We start from the raw sequence: 24,035 nt of genomic DNA on the forward strand, positions 1-24,035 counted from the left end.
TCTACAATTTGGTTGTTTTCTTTCTTGTTCTTGCTTGTGTTCTTCATTGCGTAGGTACGGGTTAGCCTTCTTGGCAAGTTCAACTAAATCCGTGTCTTGGTTGATAACAAGAGGAAGTTGTGGTGCTAAGATTATAGGGTTTAATGTTTCGATCTGAAGCCAGATCAGTGTGTCATTCTTCGCCACAACGATAATTACCTCTACCTGACGGAATATCAGGATCCCCGTTCCCATTAAACTAGACATAGCCCATTGTGATGACTAGGAGAAGGTGCTTTTTGCATCTAGCCAACTTCAGGGTGTAGCACAAGACTGGTGGGAATCCTACCAGTATGGACATCCCAACAATGCTGGACAGATCACCTGGCAGGAATTCATGGAGAATTTCAAGACGTACCACATTCCCACAAGTGAGGTGGAACTCAAGTAAGATGAGTTTCAGGCTCTCAAGCAAGGATCCATATTAGTGTGTGAGTATCATAATTGGTTCACTCAATTATCATGCTATGCTCTAGGAGAGGTAGATAGTGATGCTAAGAAATAGAAATGCTTTTTGAAAGGACTGAATGATGATTTGCAACTACATCGAGAGATGGAAGAGAAGAAGAGAAAACATGATCTTCAATGCTAGTTAAGAAACATGCATCCTTGCTTTGCTACACAACTAGAATATCAGTCACATCCTATGAATCTACTTGTGAGAATAGATCAGAATCAGTATCAGCAACCCGATGATGAAGTGCAATAGGTTAGCTCTCAAGAGCCATGTTTGTCATCTCCTACTATCACCTTCATGAAGACAAATACACCTACTAGTGAGGAAGGTTATGATTGTGGTGAGATTGAACATTATGAGAACAATTATCTTGAGACATTTGTCAAAAACAATCAAGGCTAGAATCAACCATAATAAGAGCCAAAATAGAATGTCCATAGGAAGCAGGTGCATGGAAATAAGTTAAAGCAAAATTACATCCTTGGAAGTTTGAACAATGTGGATATGATTACCACTCATGGAGCTAAGGAGGTCGTTTATGGTTTGATTGCAGTAAGCTCAGCCACTGCTATGGTGATGTTTGACCCCAGTGCGTCACATTCGTTTATCTCTAGTGCATACATAAAAGATCATAAGATAACTATGCTTCCAATGAGGAAATTAGTGATAATTAAGCCCCTAGGAGGTGAAATGAAGGCAAACCGCATATGGCCAAGAGTTAGTCTTGACATAAAGGGGGTAAAATTTGAAGCAAACCTTATTGTATTAGAGTTAGTGGACATTGATGTTATTCTTGGAATGGGATGGATGTCTACATGTAAAGGAGTGATGAAGTATGCCTAGCGTTCGGTGCTTCTAACTGCACCATTAGGAGAAAGAATTGAGTATGAGGGTATTCAACCTTCACCTGAGGAATATGATAATGGGAATGATCTATTAGAAGGTGTGATCACTGAGGATAGTAAACTGGACTATGAGTTTCTAGATGATGGTGTAGAGGAACAAACACCCTTGGAGGATCTCTATCCGATAGATGATTATACTTATGATGATTATCTAGTTAGGATCTTACAAAGAGCCTAGGGAACTCTTATGGGAAGTGTGCTTAAAGTGTGTAAAGTTCAATGGAGGAACCAATCAGAGGAAGATGCAAGTTGGGAAAATGAGGATCAAATGAAGATAGATTTTCCTCATCTCTTTGAGGTGTAACACAATCATGTTAGAAGTCAAGATGGGCTTCAGACAGTCAAGAAAGACAAAAAAACACACCTAGGGTGTCATATGAAGTTTGGTTATGCCCTTGAGTTTAAAGTTTTTGTATTCAAGACAGTTGTATCCCTCAACTTAAGGGGGTAGTCTGTGTAGCCAAATCTTTTCGTTCTTGAGCTTTGGAGATGAGACATGTGTAACTTGTTAAGCTGGTATACAATGCAAGTTGAGATGTTGGAATGCTTATCTGAGTTCTATTCCAAGTTCTGCCGGTGATGGTGCTGCCACCTACGGCAAGTCACCACCATCGCGCTAGGTATGGCAGGCATCCAAAATCACTGCCTCCCGCTCCCCTTCCATCTACGCAGCGCCTGCCTGCCTACAAAAGCCGAGCCAGACCCCCTCCCTCTCTCTTTTCTCGTCCGCCCTCACGCTCTCACCGCCGCCCGTAATTCGCTGTACCAGCACCCCAATCCTCAATGCCGACGTGCCTCGAAGCTCCGCCATGACCCAACGCAGCTGTAGGTGGCCTCAATTCCTCAATTTGGTCTTGAATCGCCTAAATTTCACTCACCCGCTTCTTGTTTTTCTCTCTCCAACCACCGCCACCATCGACCCGTGCCTTCGGAGCCCTCCTGGACCCCGCAATCACTTTCTTTGACCTCGCAGTGAGCTCCTCCACCTACCTATGCTCTCTATTCATCGAATAGCGCACTGGAACACCATACCGGTGAACTCTAGCCACATCGGTCATGGCGTTGCCATGGGACCGCCTCTTCAACGTGTTCCCCGCCCTATATTTTTACTTCATTGAGTCCATGGGATCTTAGGGTATGCGTAGGTGTATTTGGTTCTGATCGGGATGGACCGGAGTGCCGTGCTGACATTCGTCGTGGAGCATCAGTTGCCGCCGCCCATGGTGGGCTCGCCAGAGGTGTTGTGCTGCTAGTGGGGAGTTCTCCCGTTCGTCCCACGCCGTCGGATCCATCTGGACGATCAGGATTAGATCATACCGATTGGGTGTGTAATCGGTCCACCGCGGACCGTGGACTCGGTCCACAGCGCCGCATCAGGCCACTCACACACCGCCACATGTCTGCCCAGTCAGCAGCCGCAGTCAACCCTTGGTCAGCCGCGCAAGTTTTGTGAATTAGTCCCTAGGTTTTTAGTAAATCAACCCACGGTCCAATCCAGTTTAAAAGAATACATTTCAGTCCTATTTTTATTCATTTTAGACCCTATAGTTTCTAGTAATAGTGCGCACAGGCCAGAATCCGTGTAAATTCAGATTTTAATTGTTTTAATTTAAAAATGAGTTCGAGTTATTTATAAAAATGCCATTGAACCTTATTTCATGCATAACTTTTGTGTTTTAAGTCCGATTTGACCCGTTCAAATTGTGTTAAGACCGTATTTACATTTTCTATGTGTTTATACTATTGTTAGGCATTTTTTCAATATTTAAAATTCATGGGTAGATGTGACAGAACCGCCCAATTTATACAAGATCAAGTACGGTTGTCCCCGCTGAACACGTTGACACGCGCATACTCTCACTTATATAAACCCGGTAGTCCACCGAGTGTCACGCAGGACCTCGGTAAATCAACATCACAACCAAGATCGCGTGATTAAGCAAATACACATCACATACGTAGAGTTGCAGTGGAAAATAATATTACAAATAGGTTCATAAGTAATAGGGCAAGTTTGGGTTTCAAAACCAATTAGTGAAAACAACATTTGCTTTCAAAGGATTACATTAATATAAGTTCCAAATACCTTGCTAGCATAAGTGATATCCTCAGACAAAAGCATGTAGATGAGAAGTGAAAATAGAGTCACCGAGCCCACTGGTGGTTAGCCACCATCCTCAGCAGGTCAAAACCTTACCTGCAACATGGTGCGATAAACCCTGAGTACTCGAATGTACTCAGCTAGACTTACCCGTCATAACCAGAAATAAAATTGACTCCAAGGAGTATGCAAGGCTTTATAAGTGGAGGTAGCTTGACAACATTTTGCATAAAAAGCGATTAACTCAAATATACAATTATAATTCTGTTATCAAGTTAATTAGAACTATCCATCTCTAGATTAGCAACTATCCTGTGCCAAACATGTGGTATATCTTTTTAGAGCATACAATAGTAACCATAGTAGGTATAATAATTCCATGTTTATCCGAACCATCACATTCCATAATCCAATTACTACGATGTTGGGACTAGCCAAGTTTCTCACTATCCGGGAGAGACGGCGATTCGAATCGATTTCAACCAGCTGGGAATTTATTCCTAACACAAACCCAGGCAGACCAGATCAACGGTCACCTTAGGTCACCTTTGGTACAACTCAGGTACACATTTGGCGGGTCCATACCGCACTGCACAATCTGGAACACCAGATGCCAGGATGCTCAGGCCAAGCCTGCCCTTGGGCTCAGTCTGATCGTTCCCCGGAAGGAGCGCACAACAGAATGGTTCCCCGCCTGAGTTGAATTACTCGGCTTCACGGTCGGAATGAGTTATCCGGCCAGCTAAGTGAGAGGCATGCGTTCAATCTTGTCAGAAGCGCCAACAATGGTACGGTCCTTAATCGACACAGACGGGGATAAATCCACACCCAAGACCTCCATGTCTTGTTGCTTCTCTATCGACTTCCCGTTCGGTCTCGATTTACTTTTACTTCATGGTTCTGTTCCACGATAGCAGATATAGCCAACCGTGCTCCGGTATCCACCTACATCTCACAGGTGATAGGACATCACCCGACTTCTACCGGTCTAAGCATGGCTAAGCATATATTCGATCCTGGACCTATACCGGCTAAAGGGTTAATATCTGGACAAGGAATTTACATGCATCAAGTGATTTCATTCAACTCTTATAACCTAATGCATCAATCATAAGTGCGTAAGTAAACATTTATAAATTACTAGGAGACTTATAATGCTCTGGGGCTTGCCTGGGATCCGACACAAGTCAGTTCAGTTAGCTTGCACCGACTTGGTGACATCTCCGGCCCTAGCACTTGCTTAGTCCTTCCATCTTCGGGTTTGACTCCATATCACATCCTTCACATGGTTTATCTAGCGTACCTAAATGAGATGCAAGATGCAGGTGTATGAATACATGGAGGTGCAATAGGCAATGCATCGCATGCAGTAAGTAAGACAAGCACAATGTTACATTAACATACACAAGCACTTCACATTGCTTACTATAAATATCGCACAATTTATCATGCCATGATAGCAAAGAAGATGTCAACACCAAGCATGATACAAGTTTCCCAAGATCTCAGGTACTCTAACTCAACCATCATCAAAGGTATGAGCCACACTTAGCAATATACAAGCAAACAACAAAAATGGGAATCTGTCAATTTCTGGACATGCAAATAGCAGCTACAAAATTTATCCATAACTGGAGTTACACAAATCCAAATGACTTGCAAGAAGACATTCTGGAAAGCTTATGAAATTTTCGACAATTGATATTTAATCATCTTAGCATGATTCTCAAGTTAACTAAGCCAAATATACCCATTTACAGAAACTGGTCTAAACAAGGCAGAGAGTAATGAATTCTGTAACCCAACTTTAAACAGTCATAACTCACAAACCACAAGGCCAAATACCACCAAAGTTTAACAGGAGCTAGATACATGAATTATCTACAACTTTGTTATTATCACCAAAAACTCATTCATATCCCTAACTAGATCAAACCCTAGCATCTTTCAGATCTGCTCAGACTAAAATCAAAACCTGACAGAAGACTTAAAAGTCATGTAACTCCTACACTATCTGGCCTATGACCTTACAATTTGAACACAAGCAAGATCATAAAATTTGCTACAACTTTTGTATTCACTACAACCATAGCAAACATCATTTACACCACGAAAATAATTGCACAAGCAAAACTGCAAACCCGGCCCAACAGCAGTGGTATAGAAAACTGATAGCATCTTCAGAGAAGCATAACTGGAGTTCTAGACCTCCAACAAACGTGAACCATAACTTTTTGAAAAGCTTAGGAAGTTACCTACAACTTTCTTATTCTCATATTAAGATGATTCTACAGTTAGAAGGGTCAATTAATCCAATAATTGCATCTCTGTCCAAAACATAGACAGAAACTGACATGCCACTTTAAACAGCTATAAATGGAGTTATACATGTCCAATAAATGTGGTTCTAGACTCTTTAGAAAGCTTAGCAAATTCTAAACAACTTTGTGGTAAACACCTAAAGCTAATTCTACTACTAAGAAGGCCCCCCAGTAAGAACAAGGAAACCCTGTCTGGGTTTGGGCAGAAACAGCCACAGAGATTTAAGCAAGTATAACTCAAGATCTACTTAGCCAAAAATCATGATATTTAACTTTTTGGAAAGATTAAGAAAAGTACTAAAACTCATGTATTGTCATCAAATCATGATTCATAACTTAACTGAGCCAATTAATTCAAACATGCAGAACTGTTCAGAATAGGAGCAAATCAAAACAGGGCATTTGTTATTTTTATAACTCTTAAACTATAAATCCTAAACTCATGAAATTTTTACCAGACAACGATAATCACCTGAGTAGCACTCCACAAAAATTTCACATTTATTTGAGCACATCAACTGCAGTTATAAAAAAAAACAAGTAAGACTAGCATTCAAACCCTGACTGCACAAATCCATTTTTACAGCTAAAACTTTAAACTAAAACCTAACATATTATAGATCTAGTGCATAGAGAATTTCACAAGGATTCCAAAAAGCCCTCATTTACTATTTTACGAATTTTCTACGATTTACTATGAATTTCCAAAGTTTCACCCGATTTACAACAATTAGGTCCCTTGAGGCACTATTCACTTGAGTCAATGACATTGCATTTAAGCCCTTCCCTTTAGTCGAATTCTAAGACGAGGTCCCTGACGCGAATTTTTGAAGGGCAGCGCAGGAGCTCGCTGTTTGCCGACCGGAGGAGCCTCGTCGCCGGCGGGGGAAGTGGTGGGGAGGGACCATGGGCCCGTGCGCACCCTCTGGGCTTCCCAGCTCGGCCCAGAGGTGGCTTGTCGCCTGTCGGCCACGCGAGCAGCGGAGCGCCGGCGGCTGCTACAGCGGCGACGGCGCTATGGCGGCTACGGTGGCCGGAAAAGGGGAGCCGAAGGGGCGGCGCACGACGGGGAAGGTGATGCCGAGCTTAGTTCGGATGGAGGAGGGACAGAGTGGAGGCAGTAGCAGCGTGAGGAGCTCGGCTCGGCTTGTCCATGACGGACGCGCTCTGGCGCGCGCGTGCGGCACAGAGGCGAGGGAGGAGGCGAGCAGGGCGAGCAGAAAGGCGAGGGCCGCTTGGCTTTCACTCCAGAAGGGCGCCGGGGACGCGACAGGGCAGCCACGCGGCAAGAAAACTCGGCAATGGTGGCCACGTCCATGGGCACGCGGCGTCCTTTGAGGCCTTTTACCGAGCACAGTGGCGGGCGACGGTATGGCCGACGTGGGGAGCCGATTTGGGCTGCTTCCAGGCTGAATTTAGCAATGGGCCCAAAATGAAGTTTGCTCACCCTGGTCAGCTCTACCTTTCTTATTAAGGGTGCCAAGTCATTTGAGCTATGGATTAGTAGGTAATTAAGCTACAAACAGCTAGTGTCAACACATTGATAACGGTCACGGAAATTCGCTTTCGGAGGTCAAAACTCGGTCAAACTCAGTGCAACTTTTTGTATGCTACTCTCCATAATATAACCTTCAACTTTTATTTTTGGACCAACTCAAGTTGCTTAGCAAAATTTGGAGAACGCGGGATGTCAATGTCGATGTTAGTGAATTCCGGACTGCAAACACTGTCGGGCTGATTTTAGCTTTTCTATTAGACTTTGAGCCTTGTTTTGATCCATTTTGAAACCGAATCATGACTTGGTATTTTAACAAAGTTTGTTATAATCAAACTTTTATTCAACTTTCATTTTTGGTCAAACCTCATATCTGGTCCAGAAGTCAACTTTATTTCTCGGTTAACGCAAAGCCCTTTTTGCTATAGAATCTAGGGTTTCCATGATTTTTGGATATTTTCTCCATCTTTGCTCAACACGAACCCTTCATAACTTTTGTTGTAGAGTTCAATTAGAGTTGTTGGAGCAAGGTTGCAAGGTTTGGTTGACGTCATAGGTTTCCATCTACTTGATAAAGTAATTCATGCAAGATATGACTTATCATTTTATGTGACTTTTTGATTCCAAACTTCATGAAACTTTTCCACAGGTCTAGATGGATGCATGGGGATGTAATGTACATGGAATAAGCATGTTTAACATTACTCTTGCATAATCTTAACAAGGGTCCATATGTAAGCAAATGTGCATGGCCCAAGTTTAAGTTGGAGCTCCATCATGTAGATTTGATCTTGACACCTTCATTACCACTCGACATGTCATGTTTGAGCTCAAACCCATTGCTTAACTGGTGACAAACACCTAGAGTGTTATAGCCCTCCCCCTTAAAGGAATCGCGTCCCGAGATTCGGTGCGAAAGACTTTTAAGGGAAGAGAAACATGTCATCCAGTTTCCAACATCAGTGATAGCATTAGGCTACTTAACTTCGGAGTATCAGAGAGGCTAATTTGGTCACAACACTTTCTGATACTTGCTCTTCGTTGTAAGATGTTGTCTAAAGACTTTCCTTCATTGGCGTCCATAAAGCATTGTTACATTGGAAGGAATCCAAGATAGCACTATCCTACGTACTTCGTCCTCGATGTACGAAGAGTGATACCAGCATAGACTAAATACTTGTAACATCTACTTCCCTAGTGGATATAGCATAGACCTATGGACTTTGCACTAGACCACAGTCTGTTGACAGATATTCCTTGTAATGATGCTATATTTGTTCCCAAGGTTTGAAAAGCAGTTCTCTACTAAAGTGGCTTGAGCACAACTTCTCATAAAGGATGTGATCATAGATGGGGTAAACATCCTTTGAGGGTATGAGAAGCTAGTTATCCAATATCCAAACTGGTTGTAGCGGTGCAATCACTCAGATGTCAACTGATGGAAAGCTACATAATGTTCCATGTATGTAGTGCTCTTCCTCTGATAACGACACTGTATTATCTGAGTCTATTGAGTGAGGGGTAAATGTAATAGCTGACTCAGTTGGCTCAACGTTCTCGATGATCATTCCTTAGGGAGCCTTTGGATCCAAGTTGCAATAGTGATCTAGGTTGAATCTGATGCAACCTCTTGGGTAAAAACACCTAGAAGGTACCAAAGAACAAGTCCGTCTTGTAAATCCTTGCTGAAGAAGGATGATAGCGAGGTCTGGAAGGCAACAAAGGTTGTAGTTATTCACCATCTGGAGAAATAGTACACTACTAAGCAGGTTGGGCACAATTTGACTTTATGGTGCAGTGGCACAGTAAGTTGATTTGACTAACATTATAGCAAAACTAGCTTTGTTGAACTACATTGGACATTGAAGCCTCCTTTGTAATCCTACGAGAATGACATAAGTTGCTCACTAGATGATCAATGTCATTACAGGGACCGTTAAGTAGAGTCACTTGTCTACCATCTCTTGTAGTCTATTATGGTGTATGTCAGTGACCTGTTCTTCAAAGGTGATCCTTTGGACGACTCTAGAAGGAAGTCCTATGGTTTCTAGTTCGACGTACAGATCTCTTGACATGATAAGGAAAGATAACCAAGGAAGTGCTCATGTGGAAATAATACATCGGTGTAGTTCTGCAATGGATCATGACTAGAAACTTCGATACCAGCATGTGCCGAGCAGCACAACCTTGTGGCTGCAGTCCATAGGATGCCCTCAGTTTCGTCGTGGCACCATAGATCGCTAATCGTGGCACCATTACTGAACATACAACCCACAAGCATTCTCATGTAGCACAAATTTGGTGGCATAGGTGCAAGCATTATGCGAAGGAGGGATAGCAAACAAAGGTGGTCACAAGGTTAGAAGTCAACAAGTAGGGAATCCAAAGATCAAAACACAATGCGAGAGAGCATAGCCTAATTGCTGAAGGCAACTAAGTAGGAGACTCTTGCTGAATTTCCATATACGCCTTGTGTCCACCAAGTGATTACTAGGTCAAGATTAACATGAGATTTGGTCTTGTCAAGTAGCAACATGAGATCAAGACTGATAAATATTCAGAGACTTGAAAGAGTTGAGGGCAAAACAAATGAGATTCAAGGGACAGAGCCATTGCACTGACTAGGGATTCAGTTGATAAAGTAATGACAGGATCTGCGAGGAAAAGGTTCCAAAGCCAGAGTAGATAGTGATTAGCATTGCACCAGATCATCTGTAGAAGAAGGAGCAATGAAGTTCGATAAGGATTTTTGAGCAGGGTCCTCCCACATAGGAGTGGGACAACCATGACACAAGCAAGCGTTCAAGGGAACTTTGCTGGGGCCTATGGTCAAGCCAAGGCATGGATAAAGGCCTTCGTAGCACAACTTCACTAGCTAGCAACCATGTATACAGGCTTACGCTCCTAAGAGAGAACTTAATTGGAGACGACAACCATGAGACTACCAAAACTTGGACATTGTTCCAGGATAGCGCTCTTCAACACTCATATGCTTTCCGAGGACCAAGGGAATGACAGCTATGGCACTACCTAGATTACGAGCATCCACACCTACATCATGGTCTTAAGCAAGCATTTCGAAATACTCAATCTAATTAGCTTAAGCGACTATTACTAAGCACAAAGATCACACCTAACAAGTAGTCACCTACAACAACACTGCTACACATATCACACAAAACATGGTGGTAAAGTATTGTTATCTTTTATTTCCTTTTTACTGAGTAGGTGGATATCTCTACAAAACAAGTTTTACTTACATTTAGCAATTTAGTTTTCAAAGGGGTGAACCTTTTGCTAACTATTAACTTTGTCATCTATTTCCTTTGGAAGCAACATACAAGGCAAAGCTAATCACCCACTATCTTCAAGCACAGCTATTCAAGCGGCATGGAACAAGGCACTTTGTCTAGCTTCACACAAGGAAGATAGTAGCATCACATTGATCACAAGTTACTTAGTATTAGGACAAGGTGAGGGAAGCATATTTATGCACAAGCACAATCATGATGCATGCTCGTCCTATTCGTCCTCACAAAATTGCTAGCCTAAGACGGCAATCACGTTCTATGTCAGTGGCATAACACGTACTCTCTCGATATATAGCTAGTCGTTAGCTACATTCAATCTACGCATTCGTGGTTAGCATACCTGCAGGCAAACTCATTGCAGCCCATCCCCACAAGAGATAAATAAGCACACAATGAAAGCGGTAAACTAAGATACTCTCCATATACACATCCCCAGATGTATATACTTTGATATCCATAGCTACCCGATAAATATACCCGCAATTAAGTACCTTCATATATACATGTGTGTAACATGTAAATATTCCAGTAACCATAGCTAACTCTCCTCTAGACCAATAGTTGGATGGTCATGCTCTCACAACTCACACTTACCTGGGCGTAGAGGCAATTGATCCATACATTATCATTCAAGTGAATGGCATCCATACAATAGCACGCCATATGGACGACGAAAGAAAAAATGCAATAAAGTACATCCCCCAAAGTTAGTACTTAGATGGCCACCTAATAGTCCTTAACTAGGCATAAAGGAGGATGTCGCTAGCATAGTTTTGCAATTAAGTTTTGACAAATTTGCCTATCGCTAAAGTTTTAGTCAAAATAGGCTTTTTGAAACCAAAACTTTGTTTTTAAAACGACGTACATGACAGTATTATGCTTAATCTCGCTCTGATACCAGCTGTGACAGAACCACCCAATTTATACAAGATCAAGTACGGCTGTCCCCGCTGAACACGTTGACACGCGCATACTCTCACTTATATAAACCCGGTAGTCCGCCGAGTGTCACGCAGGACCCCGGTAAATCAACATCACAACCAAGATCACGTGATTAAGCAAATACACATCACATACGTAGAGTTGTAGCGGAGAATAATATTACAAATAGGTTCATAAGTAATAGAGCAAGTTTGGGTTTCAAAACCGATTAGTGAAAACAACATTTGCTTTCAAAGGATTACATTAATATAAGTTCCAAATACCTTGCTAGCATAAGTGATATCCTCAGACAAAAGCATGTAGATGAGAAGTGAAAATAGAGTCACCGAGCCCACCGGTGGTTAGCCACCATCCTCAGCAGGTCAAAACCTTACCTGCAACATGGTGCGATAAACCCTGAGTACTCGAATGTACTCAGCTAGACTTACCCGTCATAACCAGAAATAAAATTGACTCCAAGGAGTATGCAAGGCTTTATAAGTGGAGGTAGCTTGACAACATTTTGCATAAAAAGCGATTAACTCAAATATAAAATTATAATTCTATTATCAAGTTAATTAGAACTATCCATCTCTAGATTAGCAACTATCCTGTGCCAAACATGTGGTATATCTTTTTAGAGCATACAATAGTAACCATAGCAGGTATAGTAATTCCATGTTTATCCGAACCATCACATTCCATAATCCAATTACTATGATGTTGGGACTAGCCAAGTTTCTCACTATCCGGGAGAGACGGCGATTCGAATCGATTTCAACCAGCTGGGAATTTATTCCTAACACAAACCCAGGCAGACCAGATCAACGGTCACCTTAGGTCACCTTTGGTACAACTTAGGTACACATTTCGCGGGTCCGTACCACACCACACAATCTGGAACACCAGATGCCAGGATGCTCAGGCCAAGCCTGCCCTTGGGCTCAGTCTGATCGTTCCCCGGAAGGAGCGCACAACAGAACGGTTCCCCGCCTGAGTTGAATTACTCGGCTTCGCGGTCGGAATGAGTTATCCGGCCAGCTAAGTGAGAGGCATGCGTTCAATCTTGTCAGAAGCGCCAACAACGGTACGGTCCTTAATCGACACAGACGGGGATAAATCCACACCCAAGACCTCCATGTCTTGTTGCTTCTCTATCGACTTCCCGTCCGATCTCGATTTACTTTTACTTCATGGTTCTGTTCCACGATAGCAGATATAGCCAACCGTGCTCCGGTATCCACCTACATCTCGCAGGTGATAGGACATCACCCGACTTCTACTGGTCTAAGCATGGCTAAGCATATATTCGATCCTGGACCTATACCGGTTAAAGGGTTAATATCTGGACAAGGAATTTACATGCATCAAGTGGTTTCATTCAACTCTTATAACCTAATGCATCAATCATAAGTACGTAAGTAAACATTTGTAAATTACTGGGAGACTTATAATGCTCCGGGGCTTGCCTGGGATCCGACACAAGTCAGTTCAGTTAGCTTGCACCGACTTGGTGACATCTCCGGCCCTAGCACTTGCTTAGTCCTTCCATCTTCGGGTTTGACTCCACATCACATCCTTCACGTGGTTTATCTAGCGTACCTAAATGAGATGCAAGATGCAGGTGTATGAATACATGGAAGTGCAATAGGCAATGCATCGCATGCAGTAAGTAAGACAAGCACAATGTTACATTAACATGCACAAGCACTTCACATTGCTTACTATAAATATCGCACAATTTATCATGCCACGATTGCAAAGAAGATGTCAACACCAAGCATGACACAAGTTTCCCAAGATCTCAGGTACTCTAACTCAACCATCATCAAAGGTATGAGCCACACTTAGCAATATACAAGCAAACAACAAAAATGGGAATCTGTCAATTTCTGGACATGCAAATAGCAGCTACAAAATTTAGCCATAACTGGAGTTACACAAATCCAAATGACTTGCAAGAAGACATTCTAGAAAGCTTATGAAATTTTTGACAATTGATATTTAATCATCTTAGCATGATTCTCAAGTTAACTAAGCCAAATATACCCATTTACAGAAACTAGTCTAAACAAGGCAGAGAGTAATCAATTCTGTAACCCAACTTTAAACAGGCATAACTCACAAACCACAAGGCCAAATACCACCAAATTTTAACAGGAGCTAGATACATGAATTATCTACAACTTTGTTATTATCACCAAAAACTCATTCAAATCCTAACTAGATCAAACCCTAGCATCTTTCAGATCTGCTCAGACTAAAATCAAAACCTGACAGAAGACTTAAAAGTCATGTAACTCCTACACTATCTGGCCTATGACCTTACAATTTGAACACAAGCAAGATCATAAAATTTGCTACAACTTTTGTATTCACTACAACCATAGCAAACATCATTTACACCACGAAAATAATTGCACAAGCAAAACAGCAAACCCAGCCCAACAGCAGTGGTATAGAAAACTGATAGCATCTTCAGAGAAGCATAACTGGAGTTCTAGACCTCCAACAAACGTGAACCATAACTTTTTGAAAAGCTTAGGAAGTTACCTACAACTTTCTTATTCTCATATTAAGATGATTCTACAGTTAGATGGGTCAATTAATCCAATAATTGCATCTCTGTCCAAAACATAGACAGAAACTGACATGCCACTTTAAACAGCTATAAATGGAGTTATACATGTCCAATAAATACGGTTCTAGACTATTTAGAAAGCTTAGCAAATTCTAAACAACTTTGTCGTAAACACCTAAAGCTAATTCTACTACTAAGAAGGCCCCCCAGTAAGAACAAGGAAACCCTGTCTGGGTTTGGGCAGAAACAGCCACAGAGATTCAAGCAAGTATAACTCAAGATCTACTTAGCCAATCATGATTCATAACTTAACTGAGCCAATTAATTCAAACATGCAGAACTGTTCAGAATAGGAGCAAATCAAAACAGGGCATTTGTTATTTTTATAACTCTTAAACTATAAATCCTAAACTCATAAAATTTTTACTAGACAACAACAATCACCTGAGTAGCACTCCACAAAAATTTCACATTTATTTGAGCACATCAATTGCAGTTATAAAAAAAACAAGTAAGACTAGCATTCAAACCCTGACTGCACAAATCCATTTTTATAGCTAAAACTTTAAACTAAAACCTGACATATTATAGATCTAGTGCATAGAGAATTTCACAAGGATTCCAAAAAGCCCTCATTTACTATTTTACGAATTTTCTACGATTTACTATGAATTTCCAAAGTTTCACCCGATTTACAACAATTAGGTCCCTCGAGGCACTATTCACTTGAGTCAATGACATTGCATTTAATGCCCTTCCCTTTAGTCGAATTCTAAGACGAGGTCCCTGACGCGAATTTTTGAAGGGCAGCGCAGGAGCTCGCTGTTTGTCGGCCGGAGGAGCCTTGTCGCCGGCGGGGGAAGTGGTGGGGAGGGACCATGGGCCCGTGCGCACCCTCTGGGCTTCCCAGCTCGGCCCGAGGCGGCTTGTGGCCTGCCAGCCACGCGAGCAGTGGAGCGCCGGCGGCTGCTACAGCGGCGACGGCGCTATGGCGGCTGCGGTGGCCGGAAAAGGGGAGCCGAAGGGGCGGCGCACGATGGGGAAGGTGATGCCAAGCTTGGTTCGGATGGAGGAGGGACAGAGTGGAGGTAGTAGTAGCGTGAGGAGCTCGGCTCGGCTTGTCCATGGCGGACGCGCTCTGGCGCGCGCGTGCGGCACAGAGGCGAGGGAGGAGGCGAGCAAGGCGAGAAGAGAGGCGAGTGAGGAGGAGAGGGCCGCTTGGCTTTCACTCCAGAAGGGCGCTCGAGACGTGACAGGGCAGCCACGCGGCAAGAAAACTCGGCAATGGTGGCCACGTGCACGGGCACGCGGCGTCCTTTGAGGCCTTTTACCGAGCACGTGGCGGGCGACGGTATGGCCGACGTGGGGAGCCGATTTGGGCTGCTTCCAGGCTGAATTTAGCAATGGGCCCATAATGAAGTTTGCTCACCCTGGTCATCTCTACCTTTCTTATTAAGGGTGCCAAGTCATTTGAGCTATGTATTAGTAGGTAATTAAGCTACAAACTGCTAGTGTCAACACATTGATAACGGTCACGGAAATTCGCTTTCGGAGGTCAAAACTCGGTCAAACTCAGTGCAACTTTTTGTATGCTACTCTCCATAATATAACCTTCAACTTTTATTTTTGGACCAACTCAAGTTGCTTAGCAAAATTTGGAGAACACGGGATGTCAATGTCGATGTTAGTGAATTCCGGACTGCAAACACTGTCGGGCTGATTTCAGCTTTTCTATTAGACTTTGAGCCTTGTTTTGATCCATTTTGAAACCGAATCATGACTTGTTCTTTTAACAAAGTTTGTTATAATCAAACTTTTGTTCAACTTTCATTTTTGGTCAAACCTCATATCTGGTCCAGAAGTCAACTTTATTTCTCGGTCAACGCAAAGCCCTTTTTGCTATAGAATCTAGGGTTTCCATGATTTTCGGATATTTTCTCCATCTTTGCTCAACACTAACCCTTCATAACTTTTGTTGTAGAGTTCAATTAGAGTTGTTGGAGCGAGGTTGCAAGGTTTGGTTGACATCATAGGTTTCCATCTACTTGATAAAGTAATTCATGCAAGATATGACTTATCATTTCATGTGACTTTTTGATTCCAAACTTCATGAAACTTTTCCATGGGTCTAGATGGATGCATGGGGATGTAATGTACATGGAATAAGCATGTTTAACATTACTCTTGCATAATCTTAACAAGGGTCCATATGTAAGCAAATGTGCATGGCCCAAGTTTAAGTTGGAGCTCCATCATGTAGATTTGATCTTGACACCTTCATTACCACTCGACATGTCATGTTTGAGCTCAAACCCATTGCTTAACTGGTGACAAACACCTGGGGTGTTATAGTAGATTTAATTTATTATTTAACTAAAGGAAAACTTGTTTAAATCATGACTTATTCATTTTAACTCCAAAATAGTCCGTTCAAGTTGTGTTGGATTCATAACGACGTGACCTACACATTAGTATCAATGTTTTCTCTATGAAAATCTCTGGAATTTCATGGTTTAAATCCCAACTTGAATAATAATTATGTCACTAGATTTATAAATAAAATGTAATAAATTCTACTTTGATTTTTAAAACCAAATATAAGTTTGACTTAATTCAACTTAAGTATTTACTCTAAAATATTATATACATGCTTTTATATAATAAAATAAATAAAGCTCATGGTTTTCTATTTTATAAGCAAAATCTTCTGGTAGATGTATCTTTTAAACCGTAGCTCTGATTAGCGTGCTTCCCGCGTCTATGTGTTCGTAGTAATACTAGATCTGTTTCAAATCATTTTTCCACTAGTTGGTGTATTGATTGAATATGGCTATGTATGTATGTTATGCATGTCTATTTGGATGCTTGTGTGGTGTTCTATGATCAAGTCCAGTCTAGTGAGCTATACATGGTGAGTCCAGAAGCAGTTCTTGGAAGATTTGGACCAGAAGAAGATCTTATCTGAGTTTAAGGCAAGTATAACATGGGACCATCCTTGGTACCTATTCACCTTTAATCATTTAATTCATGTTGCATGTGTCTACCTTGGCAACTATAGTAATTTCCCTAGCTAATTGATATCCTGGATTCCTTGATACTTTTGGGTTATTGCATTGGGTAGTTTTTGCTAGTGCTCAACCAAAACCATGATCTTGTAACTTGACTAATGGTATATGCAATAAACATTAAAACATGACTTTTTAGCAACATGGAAATAGGGGGCTAGATTGTTTAGCAACTTTCTAAATGCGGTAGAATCCTCTCCCTAAGGACTTATCTGTAAGTGATCATCCGAGACTTACAATACAGTTGTGAGGGCTATATGGCTCTGGCTTTAGCTCAGTATGAGGACCTTTTCTAGCTTGTTAGTGGTTACCTTTATGATGCAAGAGGGGCTCCGACAAGTATGATCTTGGCCAACCAAGAGGTTGCACTTTTGTTAGTCACTCCTTGGGGGGTTCATGCTTATTGATGGGGAAACCTTAGCGGCCCTAACTTATTAGATGAACCTTTGAAAGGCTTCATAGTGAACCCTGCCGATCGTCCTCGGTACTGGGTCAAGAGGCTGATCACCTCGGGTGAAAGGGTAAATCACGACTCACAGTGAAAGTGTACAACCTCTGTAGAGTGTAAAACTAGAATATCAGCTGTGCTCACGGACATGAGCGGCCTTGGAACCCTTATGGAATAGAGATGATCACTAATGGTTAATTGTTTATGCTATTCATTATTCATGTTTACCTGATCATGTGTTTATGAGCTTATGATAAATTCATTGCTACTCAATTGCTTAAAAAGATGACATATTAAAAGCTAATCGCAGTCAACTAGTGTCAACCTTTTGAGCCTCATGAACCCCATGTTATATTGCTGAGTATGATATGTACTTACGCTTGCTTTACTTTTCTATACTTTTGATAAAAATCCCAGATGGGTACCAGATTGCTAGTTTGGAGGAGTTAGGCTTGTGGTCAACCAGTCAGTTGTCCCTATGGATTTGGAGTCTTCACCTAAAGATCAGAGTTGTCTTTCCATTATCTATACTCTGAGGTTATATTCCTTATACTAATATGTTATGCAATACGTATTGTCTTTTGATATTACCCTTATTTGTGGCTATATGTGAGATTTGACTTCCTAGGCTCACATATAGTGTGTATTTGGTTTTGTCTTGAAAACCGGGTGCAACAACCAACATGTGGATGTGCTCCAAACTACTCTAGTTTGCATGTATGAAAGTTTGAGGTGGTTTGGTGCACTTGGATCGTCGGGCAACGGGGGATGGTGTCGGCCGACATTAGATTTCACTATTTCTTGATCGTAGGACCTTGGTTGGCTTCCCATGGCATTTGTAGGAGTGGCACGTGGGTTTCATTGGTTGGGAAGGCAATAAGTAAGTCTGTGGAGTCCTCCATGTGGATGATAGTGGACCTAGGGATACAAGGGAGCTCCACCTCCACCTTTGGATCAAACTGACTCAAACCAATGGTGGATGGGCACTCCTAGGGGTGCCACCTGGCTCTCCCATGGATAGTGATGTGGAAGGGCTAGGTTGGCCATCGACCAACTCCATGTGTCATCGGGCGACGCTACTTGGTGGCCCTTGGCCCTCCAAGCCACTTGGATTGCTTCTAGAAGGCATGCTTTTGCTTAATCTTGCCATGTTTTACCTTGCAAGCAGAATTCTCCAAGTACAAGTGGAACCAAATGAAATCTAAACATAAAATGTTGCTTTTTGATAGATTTTATGTATTTACATCACCAATTTAGTCATAGTTGATGGTCTAAAATAGGGTGTTAGTGACCATCAACAATGACTATTATTTCACCACTGGTAAATAGTTTGATCCAGCATTGATGACCATTTATTGACCGCTGAAATGTTCTTGCATCCTTTTATGCTAATGTGTTTTAACAATGTTTTTTTTTGAAATGAAGCTTAAATAGCATATTAAAGAAACCATATAGATACAATCATCAAATCCACAGATCTTGTCCGAGAACAAGTTTAAGTTTTACAATAGCAATCCATGCTAACACAAAATGTGTGGAAAGAGATGACTGCTATGAGCAGAAGCAGGCTACCCAAGCTACCCCTTGATTACATAATAAGGCAGTTCTCTCTACACTAACTTACATAATAAAATGATTTAGTTGTGCTTCATCAGATAGCTCCCCCGTATGTGTCTTTACTGGCTGCAACACTGAGTGAATATAATTAATTCTTGATTGAATTGAAGCATGTGCATAAAAGTGATTTGCTTTTGTTCAATTATCTTGGTATGTTGGCCATAACCGAGGACTAGCTAGGTATGATTCCCTTGTGTGTGTCATTGTGAAGAGTCCACATAATTAGATCCTAACTAAATTGATTGAAGGATGTGAATTATAGTGATTTGCTTGTTGAATTATGAAACGATCCTAATTTTCTCGAAGGGAAATCTACAGATTCGAAGAATAACATGATACTCCCAGGTGATCATACCATCACATTATCAAATAATAGTCGATATCACAGTCATACATTGAATACCTATCTTAAAGAGAGTACAAATAGCAAGGTGTACTCATTAGTACATCGCCACTTGGCGGAATCACTCGAAGCATACAACATCCAAAACAGCTTCAAGTAGAAAGGCAGTGGGCGTCGACTCCATCTTCTCAACCAAACTTGAGCACAGGAACAAGACCTCTAATCCTCCCAACCGTCTCCATGGTAGTCATACTCAGGCTCGGAACCTGTCAAATAATTATCAGTATGTTTTGTACTGGCCACTGTCTCCCACCCTATGCTTTGCGTTTGCTTTATGGTAGTGGAATGCAAGGGTAGAGCAAAAGACCTATTTGTGGCTGTCATTTCCTATGTGAGTATGTCAAGTTTTAATAATAATTCATCAAGTTTTAACCCATATCGTCCACATGTTCTCCCATCCCATCACACACATCTCACCACTCTCACACTCTCTAGGCGACAAGGATGACTCCCGCTCGTACCTTGCCTCATCGGCCAAAGCTGAAAACCAACACAAGAACCTAGGGGGAAGAGAAGAAAGGACTCCACTCCCTAATCAAGGGAAGCATAGGTCATAGGAATGTCCTGTATCCAAGGACGTAGCTATATGTATAGATCAATCAACTCTACAGAGCGTGTATACCTAGAACCACAAGATCACCATCATTGACGGTACCCCACCTAGGCTGATACCAGGCTACCTTCCAACCAGTGCGATGCCACCCTACCACTTAGCCCGAGGCCACCCTAGAGTCCACCAAAATGCTGAGACTATGAGACATAGTACCGAGCCCCGGAGGTCACTACGCTGTCTTAGGAGGGTGTGGGCCATACGTCCATACCTCCCTACACTATCGACTTTCAACCTAGTAGTAGTGGCAGTGTCCTAGCTGGCCAGCATCCATCCCCTACCCATTCAGGGATGAGTGGCATGCACGTAGGCTCCTATGATCTAGTTCTCTTAACATACCAGTCCTTAGGGGGACCAGACAGGATATCTTCTCGAAGGGGATAACCAACACCCCATGCCTCGACGGCACCTCCATCCTAGGGCTTCATCCCACAAAGACACTCCACCCTAGGATCTCCTCATCTCACATGCACCCGCCATAGGTACCACTCGTAGAGGATGCCCAGGTCGTCGCCCCCCCTAGCAAGACTCATCCAATGACTCATCGTAAGATCCTACCTGATAGACTCAACTCTCACCACACACCCAAAACACACGCCAAGATCTCCCCAGTTGTTACCACATTACTAGCACCCAGTGCCTTAACCACTCACATATAATCCTCCACCAAGCATCACATCATGGATATAATGCATAGTAGATGTAGTAGCAAGTAAGTAAGCGAGCATCTAACCTAACAGTGGGTGTGCAGGGGTATAGGTTGTGACAAGGTAATGGCTCATAAACAATTCTACCATGCAACCAATCATAGATCATTTGCATAAAAAGTAAAGCACTAGCATCTACATTGTAGCATGTCTAATAGGAGTCTACAAGGTTGGGTAGGACGTGGCACCTGGCTGGTCGTCCCCAAGGTCCTCAGTGTAGTCAAGGTCGTGTTCCTGAGTCTGTGGCTCCTCCAGGTCTATCAAACAAGACATATAGCTGCGACAAGCGACTAGATGATCACAAAGAAGCAACAGAAATTCAAAAGATCCAAATGCACTCAAGCACAAGCCTATGATGTAGAGCTTGTTTTTAGAAAAATTTGGGCACTGGTTTCATACTTTCCTAAGGTCATATGAATTTTCTAAGTTTAACTCATTTTCTAAAAAAGAAAAAGAAATGGAAAATCTAGATGCTGACTCATGGCAGCATTTGATTGGCCGAGGCGGATCCAGTCGCTGACATGTGGGACTAGGCCCACAGTCAACGATCAACGTTGATTGGGCTCGGGACTAGGATCGGTGGGCCAGATATTGGGCTAGGTTGGGCTAGTCTAGGCCGGGCTGAGCCTGAACACATGTCAAATGCACAGGCGGCCACGTGGCATGCGTGGGCCGCTACTAGGTTCAGTCCATGAGGCTCGGCGCATGGTGGGAGCAGGGCTGGTGCACCATGGTTGATAGACTTGGTCCATGGCAGACCAGGTCCATGTGCGGGGCTAGTGCGGGTAGTGCTCGGTGCACTAGGTGCACGTGGGGGGAGGGCAGGCGAGGGCACAACTGCCTCCCCCTCTCTTCTATTTCTCGCAGTGGCGCCCTTCACCGGTGTCAAGCTTGCTTGGCCACGTTATATAGCGACCTAGCGACTGCGGCTAAGGGGCTCTACGGCTTTGTGGGTTCATGGTGATTGCACCAAGGGGCTAAAGGTGGGGCTTTGAGGCTCCGAGGGCCCGTCGATGGTGGCTCGATGGTTCTCAGTGGTGCGGGGTCAGCAGCAAGGTGCTCTAGGCAATAGTAAAGCTCTAGGGGAAAGCTTCATTAGCTTCCCCATGCCATAGAGGACATGACTAGGGCTCTAGGGGTGGCACTAAGGTCTTTAGGTGAGGCGGCCACAGTCTCCTCAATGCTGGCCGCGATGGCGGTGGGGTAGTGCATGGGGTCTAGCCAAATTGGCTTCTCGGGGTTAAAAAGGGGTGGCTTTTTACCTAATTGTTTGCACCAGGGTGCTGTAGGAGGCGGCATCGGTGACTAGAGCCCACAGCAGAGTCCATAGCGAGGTGGCGGACATGGCGAGCTCTCAGCTCCAAGGAATCTAAGGGTAGGGTAGGCCCTAGGCTCATCCACCTGCATGGCTATGTTCATGGGGTGACAGTGGACATCATCGGCCCCTCCTCGTGTCATGTGGTGGCTGGGATTGGTGAGAACATAGTGGCGGCATGGGAGGCATGCGGCTTCAGTGAGGTGGAACATAGCCAGTGGCTCTTGGGGGTCTCCCTCCCCTTCCATCTAGTGCACATCATGTCCCACGATGAGGCAAATCTTGCTGGGGTGGTTGTTTTACCTCTACTGGCTCAAGGTGGCCAGAATGGGGTGGCGATGCGGTGGATGCCAGCCATGGGGACCATGGCGGGTGCATTGTGTAGGCACTAGCGAGCACCAGTGGCTTGGTAAGGCCTAGCCTTGGCTCGTGTGCATGTGTGCGTGTGTGTAGTGCATCATGATGGTGAAAAGATCGATCTTTGGCTCTCCCAAAGGGGGAGAACTTGTCAGCATGACATGGCATGTCCATGACAATGAGGTACACGACGAGCAGAGGAAGCGGTGGCTCAACATGGGGCTTATGGTGGTAGGCTAGCAATGCGATGATGAGGCGGGGCTGTGACAAGGTGATGTAGTGTCGTGTCGAGCTGCTATGCCAACATAGCCGATTGGGGTGGCGTCTCTGACTCTGAGAGCGTCTCCACAGTGGCGATCAGCTATGGCTGGTAGCGCTCCCTTCCCACTTTCTCCTCCTCCCTTCCTCTCTTTCCCTTCTGGCTTGGTGCGGTTCATGGGTTGCCACTGAGTGGCGGCGGGGTGGATGGGAGTGGGGCTAGGGATGCGGAGGGGGTTTTATAGTCCGAGTTTTTTAGCCGGTCAAGGGCACTATACAATAGTGGCAGGCACGGGCCATGGCACTTGCATTGTCATCTTGTCGCGACATGAGCTGGGGCAAGCGGGGTGGCATGGATTGGTGAGGTGGCGGGCATCCATGCGTGTACAGGCAAGGGGTAGGGGCACGGATGGCAGGCATGGTGTGTGATGGGGCGCGGTGCTCTGCTTTGCCTAAAGTAGAGAGGGAAGCGAGGGTAGGGGATGATAGGCAGGGCCCACCTAGCGGTAGTAGCAGAAGAAAGTGATGGCGGCATGTCCGTGATGTGGGGGAACGATGTGTGCCATGTTATTGGGCCACACGGGTGCGTGTGTGAGCACGGACATGGTGTTGGGCTATGATGGCTAACTAGGCTACGTGGGCGAAGTAGGCCGATGAGTGGAGCATGGGCATGGCTACGTGTGGGGGGGCAGAGCTGGGCTAGCTTGGGCTGCTCGAGTTGCTTTCCTCTTTCCATTTTCTCCCTTTTTCTGATTCCTTTTCTATTTCTATTTCTATTTCTATTGCCACACTACACCTAGGGATCCTATGCATGTATACACAAGTTGCCAAGCATGTACACACCCTAGTGCCATCTAGGGTTTTAGCGTCCAATCTAAGGGTTGGCAAAACACACAACAAGTGATTTTATAAAGGTTGAATTGATTTTTTTACATCACATAAAATCATGAAGAAGCAACTCACATGTTGAATTAAATGCAAAATGCTCAACCATGCTAACTTGTGTTCTACTTATGCGACTACATGGGTGGTTTTCTAGTATGCACACTCACCATGCATTGGTTTTGTTAGAAAAATTTTAAGTTTAGAGTTTTAGGTTATTGGAAAACCTAGGTTGTTACAGT

Source organism: Miscanthus floridulus, chromosome 13 (assembly GCF_019320115.1).
Source record: "Miscanthus floridulus cultivar M001 chromosome 13, ASM1932011v1, whole genome shotgun sequence".
Classification (NCBI taxonomy): Eukaryota; Viridiplantae; Streptophyta; class Magnoliopsida; order Poales; family Poaceae; genus Miscanthus; species Miscanthus floridulus.